Here is a 19,784-nt window from a genome sequence, read left to right as displayed (position 1 = left end):
TATATATATATGTGTGTGTGTGTGTGTGTATATATAAAATAGTAAAATAAACATTTTCTGATGCATTATTATTTTGCTGCCGCAAGACATAAAAGTTGCAAATTCTCTTATGAAGACAATAACGAATGTAAAAAATGCATTTTCCATGTATTGTGTAAAAGATCAGGAGATCTAGCGAACGCGAACATTTCTTTTTTTTTCTCTTGGTTCCTTTTTTTATTTCACTAAACAGGTCGAGAAGAAACGAAAAGAAAGAAATGGTGGGCATTATTTTTGGTTATTTTAAACAAATGATCGCTACTGTTCGAGAATGCGCTATTAAAGCATGTACACAGAGAAAGAACTTTACGTTCGAACGGACGTACGTCATTAATATCGGCCTAATGGCGAGCTCTTGATAATTAAAACGGATCCGAACGAATGGAATCTCGAACGCGCGAGCGCTTCATTTTCTTTGTCTGCAATTATTTTTCGCTGATTGCATTGTGGAAGAAGGCGGCCGTTAACAGAACCTCGCGCGCGCATTACGTTTTCTTCCTATTTATAAGCACTGAAAAGAAATATAAACATTGTGCATTACTTATGAAATGACTCTCGTAGTTACTATCGTATGATGCGATCTTTTAACGCAAGAAATATAGTTCTTTTATCAGAAAAAAACTGCAACATAAAATTTGCATTACAAAATGCCAAAGATGTGCTTATTAATATATTAAATAAGAATCACGAATAACTTTTAAGTATCTTTCTTATTTATAATTAACATGCAGAGAAATATGAAAAGAAAGTTTGTTTAATTGATTGCAATTAATTTAAAATTCATATATATATGATTATATCGATCGTTGAGAAAATCGTGCTGTGACTTCTTCCATTGATTATTTTAAGCCTTTCAAAGAAGCTGATCTAAACCTTTTGATAAATTAATTCTCGTCACAAAGCGAGACGGTTAAATATAATTTTACGGTAAATTCATCCTCGTCACGTTTAAATATATATAGCAATTGCGATATCCAGTTCGGTAAATCTATCTAATAATTTAAACGGTGACAAACAGCGAATGTGCGGAGAAAAGTTGAATTGTACCGAGTAGATGAAACTGATGGTAACTTATTTATAAGGAAAAAGCAGGCAGAGAGAGGTGACCGCAAGTACGCGAAAAGGGTGGAATATAAAATTGAACGCGGACAGATACAGGGGCCAATGTTTGGAAGCATTTTGCGCCTCGTTACGCTCGATTTCCGCGATGAATAAATCGATACGCGCCGAGTAAAATATAAGAGAGGAAAACCAACCACATTCGGTGGCATCGCTATTTTTTATACATATTTTTTTTTTCCTCTTTTTGCATCACGTTCTCTCATGACGCGGTTGCAGTTGCGGCTGTAGCGTGCGGCGAGAAGAGGCAACGTGCAAGATGGAAAGAGGGATGCGCGACAACTGGCCGATTATTGTTGACAGAGACGACACGCGGGTGCTCTCGCAAAATTATTCACGAACCGTCGCGCGAGGCTGAATTCAATTTGGCGCTGCGTCAACGCTCACTGCAAAAAAAGAGACGAAATGAGAACGGCGAGAAGGACGGACGCTAAAAGGGTTGCAGAGGATGAGAGACCCAGCAGAGGGCTGATCTCTCTTCGTCCTATCTCTCCTTTCTCTCTCTTCTTTTTCTCTTTCTCTCTCTCTCTCTCTCTCTCTCTTGGTTTTTCACCAGATTTACCGGATTCCGCAGCCATGCCGGTGGATCGTAGCACTCCGATCCCCGGGAACGACCTATTTAGCGTATGCAACTGCCAGCCGGTTCCATTGTAGAATCACGAGCGATTAATTCACGGCCGCCCAAATTTTATTTTGCAAATTTCGCATGCGTAATGCGTCCGGGGATTTCGAAAAAATACAATTCTTCAAAACGAGAACACAGGGTCAACGACCGTGACAATTATTAGCCAGCTCACAATGTCAGTTCTCGACCTGTCTCATTTTGACGTTGGGAGAAATTTCGTCGGAAAATCCGCGCAATTTTATACAGATGCGACGCGCGGATATAGGTTGCGGATGCACCTGAGAAGTTTCACATGCGTGGTTCTGTACAGTGACGTAGAGGGTACCGGTAAGAGGGTATCTCAGAGCCGAGTGCATCAACGGATTGAAACGGAAAGAAAAATAATCCGCATTGTGAGATTGCATCTTCACCAAAATCACTTGTGAGATTTCTATCCGTTACGATGGAATCGAATGGTAATATAGATAAACACGGCAAGATACACCTGTCCAAACTCCCATAGATAGTAACACACAAAACACAATATTATTTTATCCCTTAAAATATATAAAAATCTTTATCAAAATTCTATCGTCATACTCGATATTCCCAATCCGCGATTTTGCGCGGTCATAGCAGCGGCTAAAAATTCAACAATATTCTGTTGGACATGTCTGTAACATGGTTTGTAAAAGGGGGCTCGATATGTATCATGGAGATTTTTTTTTTTAATAAACTTCATGTGACCTAGCTAAAGCATAAATTTAAAAAAACATTTACCAAATTGCATTTAATCTGGCGAAGAAGAAGGACTTCGACAATTTTATGTTCGAAGATTTCAAATTTGCGATCAATGACGTGCTATTTGTTTGAAAACTTCATTAATAAAAGTCAACGCCCTCAATTTGAAATTCCTTCCTGCCTGCTAACGATATCCGCATTTTACCGGTCGCCGTGTATATATAGCACATGCGGTGAGAACCGTGTTATAAGTCCCAACGAATTAATTCTCCGGTGGGAAAAGCGTGGCGGCGGCGGTGCCAGCGGCGGGTCCAATTTTTCTTACGGCCGGGCATGAATTTCAGCGCGCACTGTCCATTACGCCGTGCCCTTTATCCTCGTTAGTCGGCGTTCCTCTCTCCGGTGCCTCTCCACGTCCCGTCGAGTGTTCCTCGCATCGCGCGACGGGATGCTAAGCGTCGCTTTTCCCCGCGTCTGCCGCGCGCGTCTACGAGTTTCCGCGTCGCGTTTATCACCTCCACACAGGAGGGACGACGTTCGCCTTTATCACAATATTGCGTAACTCCCATGGCTCGCGGCTTATCAGTTCCTCGCCTTTCTCGCCATGAGGCAAAGGAGGGTAGCTTCCTGCAAGGGATACTATCCGCACTCGTAAGATCGCGACTTGCGCTATGACGGTGACGAAACGGAGCTAAGATGAAATTAAACACCGCGTTCTAAAATCTTCCCTGGCACAAGATCAAGAACATTTTGCCGGTTGAAATTATCGGAGGGCGAATATGCCTAGCGGCAATTTCAGCGATGAGTCTTTTAATCTCGTTTTAAAATTAGAAGGTTAGAAGAACTATCGCATATCTTGGTTTCTAGCAAAGAGAAATTTATCATGATATAGTATAATGATCGTAACTTCATTAGCATTTCTTGACAGTAACGTTTGTACTCTTCATTAATCATTAATAAACATTTAAACAAGCTAATTCACTGTTCTATAATATACAGTCAGAAAATATCATTTATCTTTATCTGTGTGTATATATATATTCTGTAATCTTCTTGAATTTATTAATAGCTCCGTTTGATTTTATTTTCAAAAGTTGAAGGAAATTTCTCGAGTTTTTCTTTATTATATGTATTATCTGCATAAGCCACTCTACTTATAATGATAGTATAAATCACTATTGATAATGCCGAATGGATGACATTAATTTATAACAGATTTGTAAATTAATAATATACAAATGTAAAGAAAAACTTTTTTTCTCTCTCTCTCTCTTTCTCTTTCTACGCGTAACCCTCCCTCGTTATCATGCTACTATCTTTTTATAAAAGATTCCTATTCGCTTGATATTTTCGACAAAGAACAAAAAACTAAGACCGTTATAAAAAATTCTCGACATTTCTAGAACATCTGGATATCTAAAAAAGTATGTTTTATAATGTTACTATAACTTCTGAGTAAGTAATAACTTTTAATAAATGCGAAGTTTGACAGTTTTACCTTTTTCTAATATCATTTATTGGTAAAGCAATATAATCAACTGGGACAGCAACACACTGAATTGAATAATAAACACTTCTACTTTTGAATCGTGTCTATTTCCTGGATAATATATGTATAATACATTAATTAGGTTTGATCACTGTGAAAAAACATTATTTATACACACATACATATATAGCAAATTTACATATATTGAATTATTCACTGAACTGATTACATATCATGTTGAATTATTCACTGATAACATCATTATTTCACAAAGGAATTATTGAGAGGAACAAAACCACACAGTGACAGTCTCTCTCAAATTTTATTAGAATTAAAATATTCATAGCTAAGTTATAACTTATTAAATTAAAACTATATATATGATTATAAAATTATATGACATATGCCGCAATAAATGCATAAAAATTAAGTGTATATTCGTTTAATTTTAATAAAGAGATTTTTATTTATTGTAACAAAAAAATATATTATACATATCTTTAAATATTTCTAGCGTTGTTAACTAATGAACGAAATATTCTAACTCTGTTACTACCCTCGTCCTTACATCGCGTGAGTTGGAGCAACTTCATTTTGGCGCTTTGACGCACTGTCGTCGAAGCAATCAAAGTAGCCGTTCGTATTGGGACACTCAGTGACAGCTCCCGGGATAGACTCCGAAGCTATATGGAGACAGGTCAAAGTTCGATGTTACATCGTTGATGAAGTAATTCCTTTCGTGTCATGTTCGAAAGCGTATCTGCGTGCGAGCAATCAAGCGACAAGTTTCCAGTATAACCACGCTGTCCTAGACATCAACCCACATCGCAAAACTGTTTAGAACTGTGCACGAGTTCACAGTTAATAAATTTTCGTTCTTAATAAAAATTTTCTCATTCAGATAAATATTTTTTAAAGACCAAAAGTATTTTCTTTCTGTCAAAATCCATATTGAGATTATGCATGTTAGCAATAAATAAATGTGGAAAAATCTATTCTTAGATTAATCTTCCACTATCACACATAGATATAAAAATCTTTTTTTTATATGCTTACAAACATAGAATTTATTAAAATAATAATCGATGTTAATATTTGGGCAAACGAAATGATGATAAAAATTGCCTCGCCAATTAGCTTTACGCGTTTTCAATGGTATCTGCGTATCATGCAATTAGATGACACATTAACGGTATAATCGCGCAGCAAACACTTAACGGCCGCGCATCCTTACAAGAGCGTCTGTTTAGGGAGGCGAATCTTGCGGCCACGTTAAGGGTGGGCGGCAGATCTTGTGGCTGGTCTCGCTTTATCGAGCTTTCGTATAGCTAGTTAGACGTCGGTATTAAATGCAAATGCCAGGCGCCCATTTAAATTTTAGATGCAATTAGATTCATTTACTCTTACCCCTCCCCTCCGGAAAAATCTATTCTTAGATTAATCTTCCACTATCACACATAGATATAAAAATCTTTTTTTTATATGCTTACAAACATAGAATTTATTAAAATAATAATCGATGTTAATATTTGGGCAAACGAAATGATGATAAAAATTGCCTCGCCAATTAGCTTTACGCGTTTTCAATGGTATCTGCGTATCATGCAATTAGATGACACATTAACGGTATAATCGCGCAGCAAACACTTAACGGCCGCGCATCCTTACAAGAGCGTCTGTTTAGGGAGGCGAATCTTGCGGCCACGTTAAGGGTGGGCGGCAGATCTTGTGGCTGGTCTCGCTTTATCGAGCTTTCGTATAGCTAGTTAGACGTCGGTATTAAATGCAAATGCCAGGCGCCCATTTAAATTTTAGATGCAATTAGATTCATTTACTCTTCCCCCTCCCCTCCTTTCTCTCTCTCTCTCTCTCTCTCTCGGGGCCGGCAATTATTCGACTTACCACGCAAAGCATCAGGAGAAGGGAGAGTCGGGAATCGTATCGTGGTGAAAATTTTCTGAATAAATCAAGCGTCGGGCGATGCACGAATCTCACGGCTGACCTCGCGCGCTGTTTCCACTTGGACCTGCGGGTGAAAACGACTGCGGCATGCTTCTTGCGATTTATGATCCCGATAACTAGCGTTTTATTCATGGAGCGGGCGCTCACCGCCTTTCTGGTGACTAAGTAACGGCCGGTAAAGAAAGAAAATAATGTGTGTCGGAAGACGGATTGTCCTGATCCACCGTCACCGACAATTGGTACGGATTCGACCGTAAGAATGGAACGTGAAAAAAATATTAATTAAACATGGAAAGTTCTAAGCGCGTTAAAATTTAAAGACTATTAGAATAAAATTGCGTACAATTTTTGATTTATTGCGAGAATGTGTTTCTTATATATAAATAAATCTAATTCTCTCAATAAAATATGAATAATGATGTTAAATGTCGCTGAGAAATCTAATCTGAAGGAAATACTCGTGCATGTATATGACGAATAGTTGAATTTGGCGGAGATATTGCAGGGAGAGTCGGTATATTATCGCAACTCTCTCTGGTCGGTGTTCTGGACTGTCACATCGTGACAGTCTGCAACCGCACATCATTAAACACATGCGAGGTATTAAGATCTGGTTTCCCTCAACCGCCGATAGCTGTCCTAAGTTTTAACAGCATCATTTGTCTATTCAAGTTCCCGGGTGTACATGGATTAATAAACCTCGTATACGCAAACTTTAAGCATTATTCTATCGTGATAAATCTGTAGATTTAAATCAAACTACGCAATATAAAATATAATTTCCGATATCGTAAAAGAAGTCATTTTTTCAAAGACAAAAAAGGAGATTCCTGTTTTTATATAAAATATAAATATTTCTTACAAATATCGTGCATCATCTATCGTTATTAAAAGATTAATATTTAAGACAATCAAATTGAGCGTTCTAAAATAAATTACCTGATTTCTCTGTGTATATGTATGAGTTGATCCTCTTAATAGTATCAGCTATCAAGACGGTAAAGAGCTTTCGAGAGGAGCACGACTTTGCTTGCCTTTGCGAAAACGGCTTTTCTTCCAAGGTATCGGAAATTGTATTTGACGAGAAGAGCCCTGCTTTTGCGGCACGGGAGTAAAGAGATAAAAGCGACCGATAGTCTATACAAAGAGAATAGTGATATACATTAAATGTTTAATAAATTAATAAGATTATATATTGTATTCTAACTATATAAAACGACAAATTTAATGGTAAATATATCCAAAAATTCAATATGTATGAGCAAAATGTAATCCTCTATATGTATTATAGAGAAAATGAAATCGAAAAATACGACAAGATAAGTGCATGAGCAATGGAAAGGTCAAATATATCCTGATTTTCATTCCTCTCTATTTAAGCGGGGCCATTATCTACTTTATATATTCGTTCACCCCATCAGCAAATTGCAAACATGCAGTTGCAATCGCACTAACGCGTCATGCAATTTACAAAATTTATTTTGGAATAAATTTGTTGGCGAGTTTTCGTAAACCTGGGCAATTTACACAACGACTGGATCGTCAAGTTACTGTTTTTATCCGGCTAATTATTTCCATTGATCAGACCAGTGCACAAGCAGGAGTGCACGTTTCGCTCGTGTTATTTCATTCGCTACGCGTATTCTCGCAAATAAAATCAACACGACAGGCATGAAGGTAAAAAGGGGAGTATGTATTTTTCGCGACACTATACTATTGGGGATTTGTGAATGCGGGTATATTATATGCGATGCGCTTGCACGCCGAGCACGTGCGTAACATATTCGTGGGTTCGCCCGAGTTGCAAATTAATATTTAATTTTGTCTTGTTGCGGCTTAATCTATCTGCCGTCACACCGAAAATACCGCTGCTGCGATTATATATAGTGAAAAGGCGCCCACACATTCGCTGTCAAAACTCCCAGTTTGAATTAAATTATTCCTAGTGATGCGTGGGAGTTGAATAAAAATCCAATTTTCCTCATCAGTATACATATAATTAGCCTTCATTCTCCGTTATATCTGGCGTCCATCAAATACCGCGAATAGCGTGCTATTTATGGCAAATTAAAAAAAAAACTTTAATTAATTCCGATTAATACGGGAAAATAAATAATCAACGCATAATTTAATTTGTCAGAATACCGACTGGATTGTGCACGAAATTCGCGTTCGCAATATATATATATATATATATATATATATTGCGAATACGAATATCTATGGTTATATATCTATGGTTGTATGTATGAAATAGAATGTGCGTGACATATGTCTCGATGACGAATCGATACACCTGCTTGCAAATGTTTCAATTTGTTTACACGTTTCCGTTTCCGTTGGCCAAAATCCAAAACTCACTATTGTCAGCTATAAATCGCAACCCTGTGGAAATATATCATTCGCAGTATTTCGTGAGAAATTGCTTCTTCTCATAAAAATGTCTCATAATATATCTTTGATATTACATAGGGTGCATATAAAATCAGGTATTTTTTTTCGACAAATATAAGAAATACATATAAGTACATATGTAACAGAGAAATGAAAAAGTTGATTTAAAATAAAGATTTTTAAAAATAGTAATACAATATATTCTTTTTCAATCTTACTAGCAACACAACTAAAATATGAATTAATTTAATGTTGCGTCGCGCTTTTATCATTAAAAGTATATATGTATAATAAACCGAGAGATAAATGAAAATAAAATCTACAAAAATGCAATTTTTTTAAAATCGTGCACAGGCTACAGATGAACATTTCTGTTAAATTTAGCGTCAAATTCGTGCACGTGCGGCTTCATTCTGCGAATCTATTTCAAATCGAATCGAGAGACGCCCACACGCTAAAAGATAAAGTGGGTGTATCAATTGCAATGGATAAAAATATTAGTTTTATACGCTTCATCACGCAAATGCAAATTAATATTTATCTTGATCTTATATCTGGAACTCAATAAGTATCTCGTGAATGCATTTGAATGCATAACAAGAAATTGTAACGAATTGTTAAAGCAAAAATCATTTCGTTTAACGAAGCGAATATTCGACAGTATTTCTACAAAATGGTATATGCATTTACCAGATATAGACATATAAAAACATAATTTAGAACTTAATTTAAAAATGGATTTATTGATAAATAATTTGTAAGAAACAGCAATCTTGTTAACGTAATAATTATTTGTCACCAAATTTCTCTTCAAAATGTGACCAAAAAGCGTAGTAAATCGTTCAGGAAAACAGCAGAATGTTTGATATGGAAATATAATAGTTTGCGTTATAAGCCACGTTGTGATGCGACACATAATACCGACGATTAACCGTTAATATCAAGACTGTGTATTATGAAAGTGTAACAACGATGCTAACCATGAGATAGGAGGAATATGAATATTCATCTGTCGGTGAAAATGAATATAACTCTTGCGCTAATACGGATCGCTTGAATCAGTTTTCGCTCTCAAACTCGCGAAATTTGTTCGTGTATAATTCGCAGTTTTAACGTCAGAATTAAACTCGAGAAAAAGAAAGAGATGGGGAGAGAGAGAGAGAGAGAGAGAGAGAGAGAGAAAGAAAGAGAGCACAGTGCTAGCTATCGACTATATTTAACTGTACCTGACTGTACCTGACTGTACCTGACAACTGTTTCCAACACATTGTTTTGTCGTTTTGGTGTGTGCACGACAACGATTGCGGGGCGATAGGCGCAGAAGTACACAGGTGCAGTAGCCAGAAATAGGTGGATATTTAACGCGGCGGAGGAATTAATTTAAACGGCACTGTTAGAAAGTTCGTCGAGAGTTGCCGCGTTAAATGCCCCTTTTCCATCAGCAACCCTCAGAGTTAAGAAGTTTTCTGGTCCATTCTAAATCGGATCGAAGTCGAGAATGTCTACCAATGCATAGATGGATAAATTACGAATTATGCTGGTAATCCTACGAAAATGTTTATGAATATATTTAATATTGAGACAACATTCAATTTATCGCTTAGTGACAAGATTTTATCACATACACTTTTCATTTTTTACATAAGCAGGATTGATTAAAAATTCATATACTATAATAACTTTTTAATTAACTTTTCATTTAGAAAAATTAATAAATATATATTCTCATACATTATATTAAATATTATTATGCTTACATAGAGATAATCTATTTATTTATAATATAATAATGTGTGTGTGTAATATCTTTCTATCTATCTATGCCAAAACATGTCTGAAAAATGTTTCTTCCATGAAAGTTGAGCTTATTTATTGAATTTTGTTGTAACAAAAAAACTCATGATAAATGTATCGTCGTATGTAAGTATATAACACTTCTTTGGAAAAACTTCTATCACTACGAAACATATATGATAGAGCAGGCGACAAGATGATCGCGCCATCTTTCTTTATAATGTTCATCGATCTTGACGCAAAAGAAAGAACCGTACCATTGTCTCACGAGTCGAGGGCAAAGATTCTCGTCGAGAGCAGAACTTCTTCCTACTTTCTAAGAAAAAAAAAACATGCCACGAAGAAAGTATGGAACACGCCTTCTTTGTGCGCATACCCCTGGAAAAGTTTCCGTGATCGAACTCTTCGCACGAGAGGCAATCGTTAGACTGGATCTTACCATTGTAAAATTCGCTATTGAATGTTCCGTCGCCATAAAGACAAACTCCTCTTATCAGTGCGCCTCTCTGATGCCAGATAATGATTATAAATGGGTTGTCTGCTTCCCATTCATCCCCAAATAAATAATACTATGCTTTAATTTAAATTGCCTCGAGCGAATCACCTAAACTCATTAACAAGTTTCTCTATTCATGGAAGCTACTTCGCAAAATTGTCACCGGCAATAATAGCGACGTGAGAAGTGTTGCTATGAGATTATGTATTATTAAACAAAAATTAATTAAGGAAAGTTATAAGTATACATATCTCCATATGTGTGTGTACATAATTGATAGTTCCAAATTATATAATAACTTATAAAGCATAAAATTCACAATTATACTCAAATATTATAGTTTTAGGAATATAACCTTTAATATAAACTCAGAATATAGGGATGTAGCTTTCGTTATAAGTCCAAAATATAAGTTAAGTAAAAACATTTTCATATTAACTATAATTGTGGATACTAGAACATCATTATACTCTACGTTTAATATATTAGTATAATATAATATTATTATACGTCATTGTTTGTGACGTAAAAAAAAATTATCGTCATATAAAACATGTAACATAAAAATTGAATGTATTAATAAAAAGATTCATAATTTTATTTATTGTCGAAAATATAAACTATAGTTTATAATTTAGTAAAATTTTCTTTTTTCATATAACAAAATTTTTAAAAATTTTAATTATTTTTCAATTGAGAGAAAAATACGAAGTTTACTATATTTAACAATAAAATGCCATTAATGGAATAAAATAACAATGTTTCTCCTCATATACACTAAATACAAAGGCAAAGATTAAACCAAGAATCATCCGTGAAAAATACTATACGAGAAAAAATAGAATAAAAAAGAATAATTCTTTTTTTCCACGAGAACAATCACGAATGTTATTCTGCAATAATATGACATATACGAAAGATCGTGTGGTGGACATTCCCCTGAGATTATCATCGCATACATTGCAAAATGATATGCAAATGGAAAGACTTGTGTTACATGGCATCTCAACGGAAAAATGCATTTCATGCATTTTTAATAATAAAAATAGAGTACGTTAGTTATTTAAATGAAATCTTGGTAAAATCGTTACAACTATAAATGTTTCATACAAGAACATGTAGGAGTCTAACATAAGTAGAAGTAAATTGCACGATAATTACATGATAATTACTTTAAAATTATGAGATGACTGTTAATGCATTACAAATCTGCCACCGTTGATTCGTTTGACTCACAAGTCATTGAATTGCTCGAGAATTCACTTCGGTTGTTAAAGAACGTATGTCTGCTGATCAAGGTAGTAAGGTTTCTGCAGAGCAAGGAGCACTCTCGGGAGATAGTGTCCGAGAAGAGAGTGCGATGAAAACAAGTGGCCGAGAAAAATCAAGAGAGCAGTTCGACAAGCGAGAGGAGAATAGCTCGGCAATGAAACGCAAGCGGAAGATTGTGGAGTAAAGGCACTCTCTTGAGATTGCCGGTGCACATGCTCGATACTGATATCACGAAAGAGAAATAAAGAATGTGGCATCCACGAAGATTGCAAAATATGTACTTTCAGTCGATTTTCTTATCATCGATTATATCATTTATAAGACAATGAAAAAAAAAATAATAAATTTTAAAATTAATTATTAATATATTAATAATATTAATAATATATTAATTAATATATTAATTATATTAATATGTATGTATCGTTAACATTTATATATATGCAAGTTAATGGTTATCATAAATAGAGTGAAATAGCTTCCGAATTTCAAAAAATATATTTTTTCATTTTTTTATGTATCATAAAATATTTGGTAAAATTAAACGAAATGTTAAGACGCATAATATCTTTGAGACATTTAATTTAAAGAGTGCCATTGCAAAAGAAAGAGAGAGGAAGAGAGAAAAAGAGAGAGAGAGAGAGATAACACCGTTTGCATACGTGTTTATATTAGAAGGCTATATACAGTATTTCAACGTGGTTTGCTGAAACATTTGACCGCAGGGTAGATTTAATGAGCTGCACCCCTATCTCAAGCGAAGCACAATTACCGCGTAGGGGTAAATGTAGGTGGCTTCACCAAACTCAAAGACGGTTGTGTTGCTGCATTACGCGTGAAGTATCGTAACTACCGCAATTGGAACATGTTGATAAATACACAGATGCACAATGGGGATAAATTTGCGGCATTACTACACGTATTCCATTCTATCTAATTTAAGCGTGCAATTTCGTAGTGGAACTGCATGTAATACGATGTAGGATATACGCAGGAAAATCATTTTCGATATTCAGGATGATGGTTATCATATGAAATCGCTTTTCATTCCATAAATTTGTTTCTTTTTTATTGCAATTTATACTGCAGTTTGTATTGTTGAAGAAGACAAATTTCAAAATATCCCGCTTATCATATAATTGCAAATTCCGGTAAAATTTTGCCGCTAACAAAGTATTCATGCAAATGTGTACGCCCAATATATTATATGCGTGTTGATCATAAAATATAAGAGTTAATAGTATAATTCTTCACAAAAAATTGAAATACTTTGACAACTTCGTATTTCTGTCCGATTTTTTTGTATGAAGTAAAAATTTAATTGGAGATCGATATTGATATACATATATATGGCAGTGGTTTAGAAGTTCAATTTTAAATATCTATTATAATCTTAATAATTATTTAAACATATAAATTAGTATCGCTAAGAAATAAAATATTATACTCTATTTACATTCTCGAGAAAGCTGTTCAATTTTGTCATAATATATTCTCTAATCATTAAATATTCAATAACATTGATATTAAGTTATAAGTTTGTAAATTTTCCATGGAAAAATGAGAAAATCGATGCTAAATTTATGAACAAATCTACTATTGATTCTCATATTTTATGGTACATCCAGTATATATATATAAAGATAATCATACAATATACACGAGTGATAAACAAGCGTCCCTTTCCATTGAATATAGAGATCATTTACTGTAGCTTCACCGGAAAAGCGATCCTCTAGAGAGAAACCGGCAGTTCCCCGAGATTTCTCGGTTCGATTTGAGAGATTATCATACAAGCTAGGTGTCTATTTATGTGGAACAAACGATGGCCTATGCGACGGACGTTGCTAGACGGTTCTGATTGAAATGTGCCCAGTAATTTCCGGTTATTTGGCGCATACAGTTACGCTCGCGATGCGGTGCATTAGACCACCATGACGCCAGCAACGTTTGATATGGTTCTATCATGGTCCATTTCCATCCACTGTCCTGTATATCGATATCGATCAACGTCGACGAAATCGTACGGAGGCTTTCGCGATTACAGAGAGCTAATATCTCGCGGGGCTTTTAATCGATCTTTTACAAAATGGACTAAGTTGTAAAATAATTACATGAGATTCGAACAATACAGGGGGCTCTCATTGTTTCTTATATATTGCCTTATAGAAATTAAATTCATATCTCTCTCTAGTGGTAATAAATAGCATTTATAATTAAATGTTTCTATTGTTATTATTGTTTTTTTGGAATTATATTATTTTCCTTTTAAAATTTTTTATTAAGAATTAAGTGACAAAATAATTTATTATTAATATCGTTCTTATTTTTATTTGTTACTAGTTTTTGTATCATTATTATAGCATCACTATTTCTGCAATTGCATATTTTTTATCAATTTGAGAAAATTTCTTAGATACTCTAAATAAATATAATTTTTAATCTGTAAGTTTTTTATAACATTGTTATCTCACAAGCAAGACATTTAATTAAAGTTGTAGAAGATAATATCCTATCTCATCGAAATTACTTACGTTAATGAGATCCAGCTTCTCGTCATCTAACCTGCAACAAAAATGAAAGATAGTCCTTTAGATGGTTGTAACGGAACGTAACAATTTCGCGACATTTCACTGACCGACGTTGAAATGCCGGCCGAGGATGCCGGGATGAACTGTAATAACATTAGAACTCGACAATGTACGAGGTGACTCGTCGACGACAGAAAACTGTGCTCCTGGTCGTGCCCCAGTCCAACCTAGCAATTTCAAAAGTTCGTGGTAAACTGGTGGCCAAAACTAATTTTCCAACTAATTTCCGAAATAGGAATCCCAAACGAGAAACCGCTCTCGTAGATGACCGAGAAATTACGTTCGCAGCACGTGATGCGTAGAAGTTTAGATAAAATCGTGTAAGGCGGGAAAGAGGAATGTATTCCATTCAATTGTATGCACATTATTTCTAATATTTTTTACGCACCTCATAAATTTGTAAACGCACACTTCTAATCTTTGGATTATAATGTATAACACGTGCAGGAAATATATAACAACACCATTCTCGTAAATTTCAAATACTTCAAATAATATAAAATACAAATTTTAATAATAATAAAGTTGTAACACAATTTTCTTTTTCTTTAGTATTTAATCTATTGCGATATTACATTACATTTTGTATATTTCTTTAAAATAAAAGATAATTATTATCTTTGCATAATCGCACCGAGATCTATCCCTTATAAGACAAGATTCTCACTAGTTCTCTTCATGCTTCGTTAATATTAAACCCGATCGAAGTTCGACTTTCGAGCTCCGTTAATCAAGACAGACGACGTGCAAGCGAAACCAAAGTATACCCCGGAACGAACCTTCTACTTAACTAGCTAATTCCTCGATTAACATTTTAATTACCCGGTGCACGAAGCAAAAGTTTGAGCGAGCTGCCCTAAGCTTCCACGAGAGAAGAAGATTAGAGTCTCGTTAGGATGGCGCAGATCCCCTACCCCACCGTATCTACCCCCACATTTCATCCTAAAGTCTAATTTGATCCGATATGCGTTGAAGAAAATTATTCTTCGGCGTCTATCTTTTGCCCGGATGAACAAGTTGCGAAAAATGAAGCGGGAACGAAGAGTGTCAAATACTTTTGTGGACAAAGCGCAAAGGATTTTAATTTCAGTGAGAGATAAAAAGATGCAGTGTGTGCGATGATACGCGATTTCGCAGTGAGTACTTTCATGATGACGCTTTGTAAGGAACATCAAAAGACAAACAGTCATTTTTCCTTGTCGCATATTTTACGACTGACAAACTTGAAACGATTTGAAGCGTTGTAAGTAGTTTTTTATAGCAGCGTAGTTCTTTATATTATTTTTATCGCTAGTTTCATTTTCCGCGCGGCAAAACGAAACATCAACATAGTAAGATGCGAATCCTTGTTAAAAATAGAAATTAAAACCAGCACAAGTATGTGTATATTGTTTTAATTTAAATTTTTTGATATTTTTTACTAGATACGGAAAAAAGTATACAGAAAAATTATATATGAACAAACATACTATACAGACATTAAAAAATGTTTTTTGCGCTAATTATAACGTATTTAAATTATCATGAATAATTTTGAATTCATTTTCGTGTTTTTGTAATATTCAAAATCTCACCAAATTTATGTTGACTTTAATTCTCGGTAAATAACAAAATATTCATCGTTTTCCTAGTGTTCGTAATCCAGACTTTGTTGATATTATTATATCATGTCTGTTTGTATATAATTTTGATTGAATCAATTTTTTTACTCGTAATGTTATTATACAAGAGATAAAACTCGAAGTATTACAATTCAAAACATTATTATACAACTGTTATTTTTAATACGTCTCAAGTGAATAAACAGTGGAATGATTCATTGTTTCGAATGAATGAAACTGTATTATGAGAATAAATTTTACGCATGAGTGTTACGTTTCTCGCGAGAGAAGTGACATCTCTGTAAATAGAAATTTTCGTCAGCGCGATAATTATCAATGCTGACAATGAATGGTATATCATCAAGCAAGATGTTAATCAAAATAAAATTGCGGTCTATTTAATGAAGATAGCACACGCACAAAAATCATTATGCTGAAATAAATTAATCTATTAATCAGTCAAATATATTTGCTTATTTCAATTACTTAAAATTATCCTCTTCAATTTATAAATTTATAAATTTTAAAACACTATAAACGGTATTTGGCGCCGCACGCGCGCTATTTATTTTGTGTGTATGTGTGTATAATTATTTACACATATTAACTCCAGTTCTCCGTTTTTTTAAAATAAATTAAATAAAATTTACACACACACTTAATATTTGAACTGTCAAATGTGTCGCTCAGTTATGACAGGCTTTTATTGATATAAAGTAATGCACAGCGCAGCGTCGAGATAACCAATCGGTATCGCAGAAAAGAGATAACAATACTTGTGGGTATCGATTTAACATGCCTTTTTAAAAGTGGATATCTTAATGAGAGCTGCTCACGGCGTATTAAATATTAACGGCATAAAATATTATAAAATTTATTTAATTTTTATAAATAGCGCGCTATTATTTACGTACCTCGACTCTATTATCATTCGCGCGATGACACTCGAACAGTAAGGTAGTAGTACGAGACGCTCTGTCAAATTCCTTTCCTAAACGCGATCACGACCAGTATCGAGAAATTATTTATTATTATAATATAATTAATAATTAATTAACATTTATAAATAATACCCGTATGTAACTACATATATATATATATCGCGACGATAGATCTCGAATCGCGTATTTCGTAATTTTTTAATCAAATAAGAATTAAAGTAATAGGAAAATAAATTATAAATTATCATTTCGTTGCAATCTTTACGGACAATAATAATTTCTTTAACGACACATAGAGTCAAATATATTTTTTTCCGCGATGCTATATTTCCTAGTGTTCGTAATCCAGACTTTGTTGATATTATTATATCATGTCTGTTTGTATATAATTTTGATTGAATCAATTTTTTTACTCGTAATGTTATTATACAAGAGATAAAACTCGAAGTATTACAATTCAAAACATTATTATACAACTGTTATTTTTAATACGTCTCAAGTGAATAAACAGTGGAATGATTCATTGTTTCGAATGAATGAAACTGTATTATGAGAATAAATTTTACGCATGAGTGTTACGTTTCTCGCGAGAGAAGTGACATCTCTGTAAATAGAAATTTTCGTCAGCGCGATAATTATCAATGCTGACAATGAATGGTATATCATCAAGCAAGATGTTAATCAAAATAAAATTGCGGTCTATTTAATGAAGATAGCACACGCACAAAAATCATTATGCTGAAATAAATTAATCTATTAATCAGTCAAATATATTTGCTTATTTCAATTACTTAAAATTATCCTCTTCAATTTATAAATTTATAAATTTTAAAACACTATAAACGGTATTTGGCGCCGCACGCGCGCTATTTATTTTGTGTGTATGTGTGTATAATTATTTACACATATTAACTCCAGTTCTCCGTTTTTTTAAAATAAATTAAATAAAATTTACACACACACTTAATATTTGAACTGTCAAATGTGTCGCTCAGTTATGACAGGCTTTTATTGATATAAAGTAATGCACAGCGCAGCGTCGAGATAACCAATCGGTATCGCAGAAAAGAGATAACAATACTTGTGGGTATCGATTTAACATGCCTTTTTAAAAGTGGATATCTTAATGAGAGCTGCTCACGGCGTATTAAATATTAACGGCATAAAATATTATAAAATTTATTTAATTTTTATAAATAATAATAGACAAAAATGATTAAAAAATCGCGATATCTCTTGCAATATTGGTTGGAGCGTAAGAATATTAAGAGTTTCTTTTATATGTCGTGGAATACTACCCAGAACTCTAAATAAGAAACCGGAATTGCGAAAAAATTTACCTTTAAAATATTTAAAATTAATTTAAAATATATACTTGTATATATATTGTATATTGGCAATATACTTGTATATTGGCGCGCTATCATTTACGTATCTTGACTCTGTTATTATTCACGCGACGTCACTCGGGCAGAAAAATAGTCGTGCGAGACGCTCCATCGAATTCCTTCTCTAAATGCGATAGTGATCAATATCGGGAAATTATTTGCTATTATAATATAATTAATAATTAAATAATATTTATAAATAATATGTAACTACATATATATATATTATGTAACTACATATATATATATTTCGCGACGATAGATCTCGAATCGCGTATTTCGTAATTTTTTAATCAAATAAGAATTAAAGTAATAGGAAAATAAATTATAAATTATCATTTCGTTGCAATCTTTACGGACAATAATAATTTCTTTAACGACACATAGAGTCAAATATATTTTTTTCCGCGATGCTATATCATTTGACTTTTCGAGATATAATTTAAATATAATTTGGATTAAGAACGTGCTATAAAACGATTATGAATCACAAAATCGAATAATTAATATAACGATAAGCTCCGTGATTAATCGTTTAATAAATAATTAATCTATAATTTAAAATACATAATTTAATATTTCGCATATATATTTTATAGCACGTAAAATATTTCGGGAGCAAATTAGAACGATACCTAACATGGTATTTGGCCTTGGCGACGTAAACATTGACACGCGTAAACATTGTTTATGTATCACGGCTTTGTTATCATTTATACCAAGATACTTGAATAGAACTGTAGTGGGGCGAGACGCTCAAATTCCTTTCTTTCTTACGTGTTATCATTCGCGCGGCGATACTCGAGCAATAAAGTAGCAGTGCGTCGTCGGTGCCGTCATCGTGCCGCGGACGGCTTTCGCGTCTTTCGCGTCGCGTGTCAGCACAGCATTGCCACGAGTCGCACAATGGCTCATATGTGGCACGCGCATTTATGCGTCGAATGAACATTAGTGCGTCGTCGGTGCAGTCATCGTGCCGCAACGATGCGTCGCGTTGTCGCGTTTTCGCGTTTTCGCGTCGTCGCGTCTTCGCGTTGGACCTCTATCCCGTTTTCACGATTGTAATCGAGGATCATACTTCGTTGCCGGCTAAATGGGATGTCTCTCAGCGTTGCAATCTTTAATATATTAATACCTATTAATATAATTAATTTTATATTAATATCAATTAATATTAATACTATATTAATATTATATATTATATAAATATTTATGTATTAATAAATTTAATATATTAATGTAGGAGCAACGTTAAAACGCCTCAGTATCGCGGCTGAGGTGAATGCCGGCCGCGTAGCAACGTATGTTCGTGCATAGTATAGATGCATGTTCGCGCGGTTAATCTTGAACTTC

The sequence above is a fragment of the Formica exsecta genome, unplaced genomic scaffold, assembly GCF_003651465.1.
Source record: "Formica exsecta isolate Colony F162 unplaced genomic scaffold, ASM365146v1 scaffold442, whole genome shotgun sequence".
Taxonomy (NCBI): Eukaryota; Metazoa; Arthropoda; class Insecta; order Hymenoptera; family Formicidae; genus Formica; species Formica exsecta.
This window is presented reverse-complemented; position numbering follows the sequence as displayed.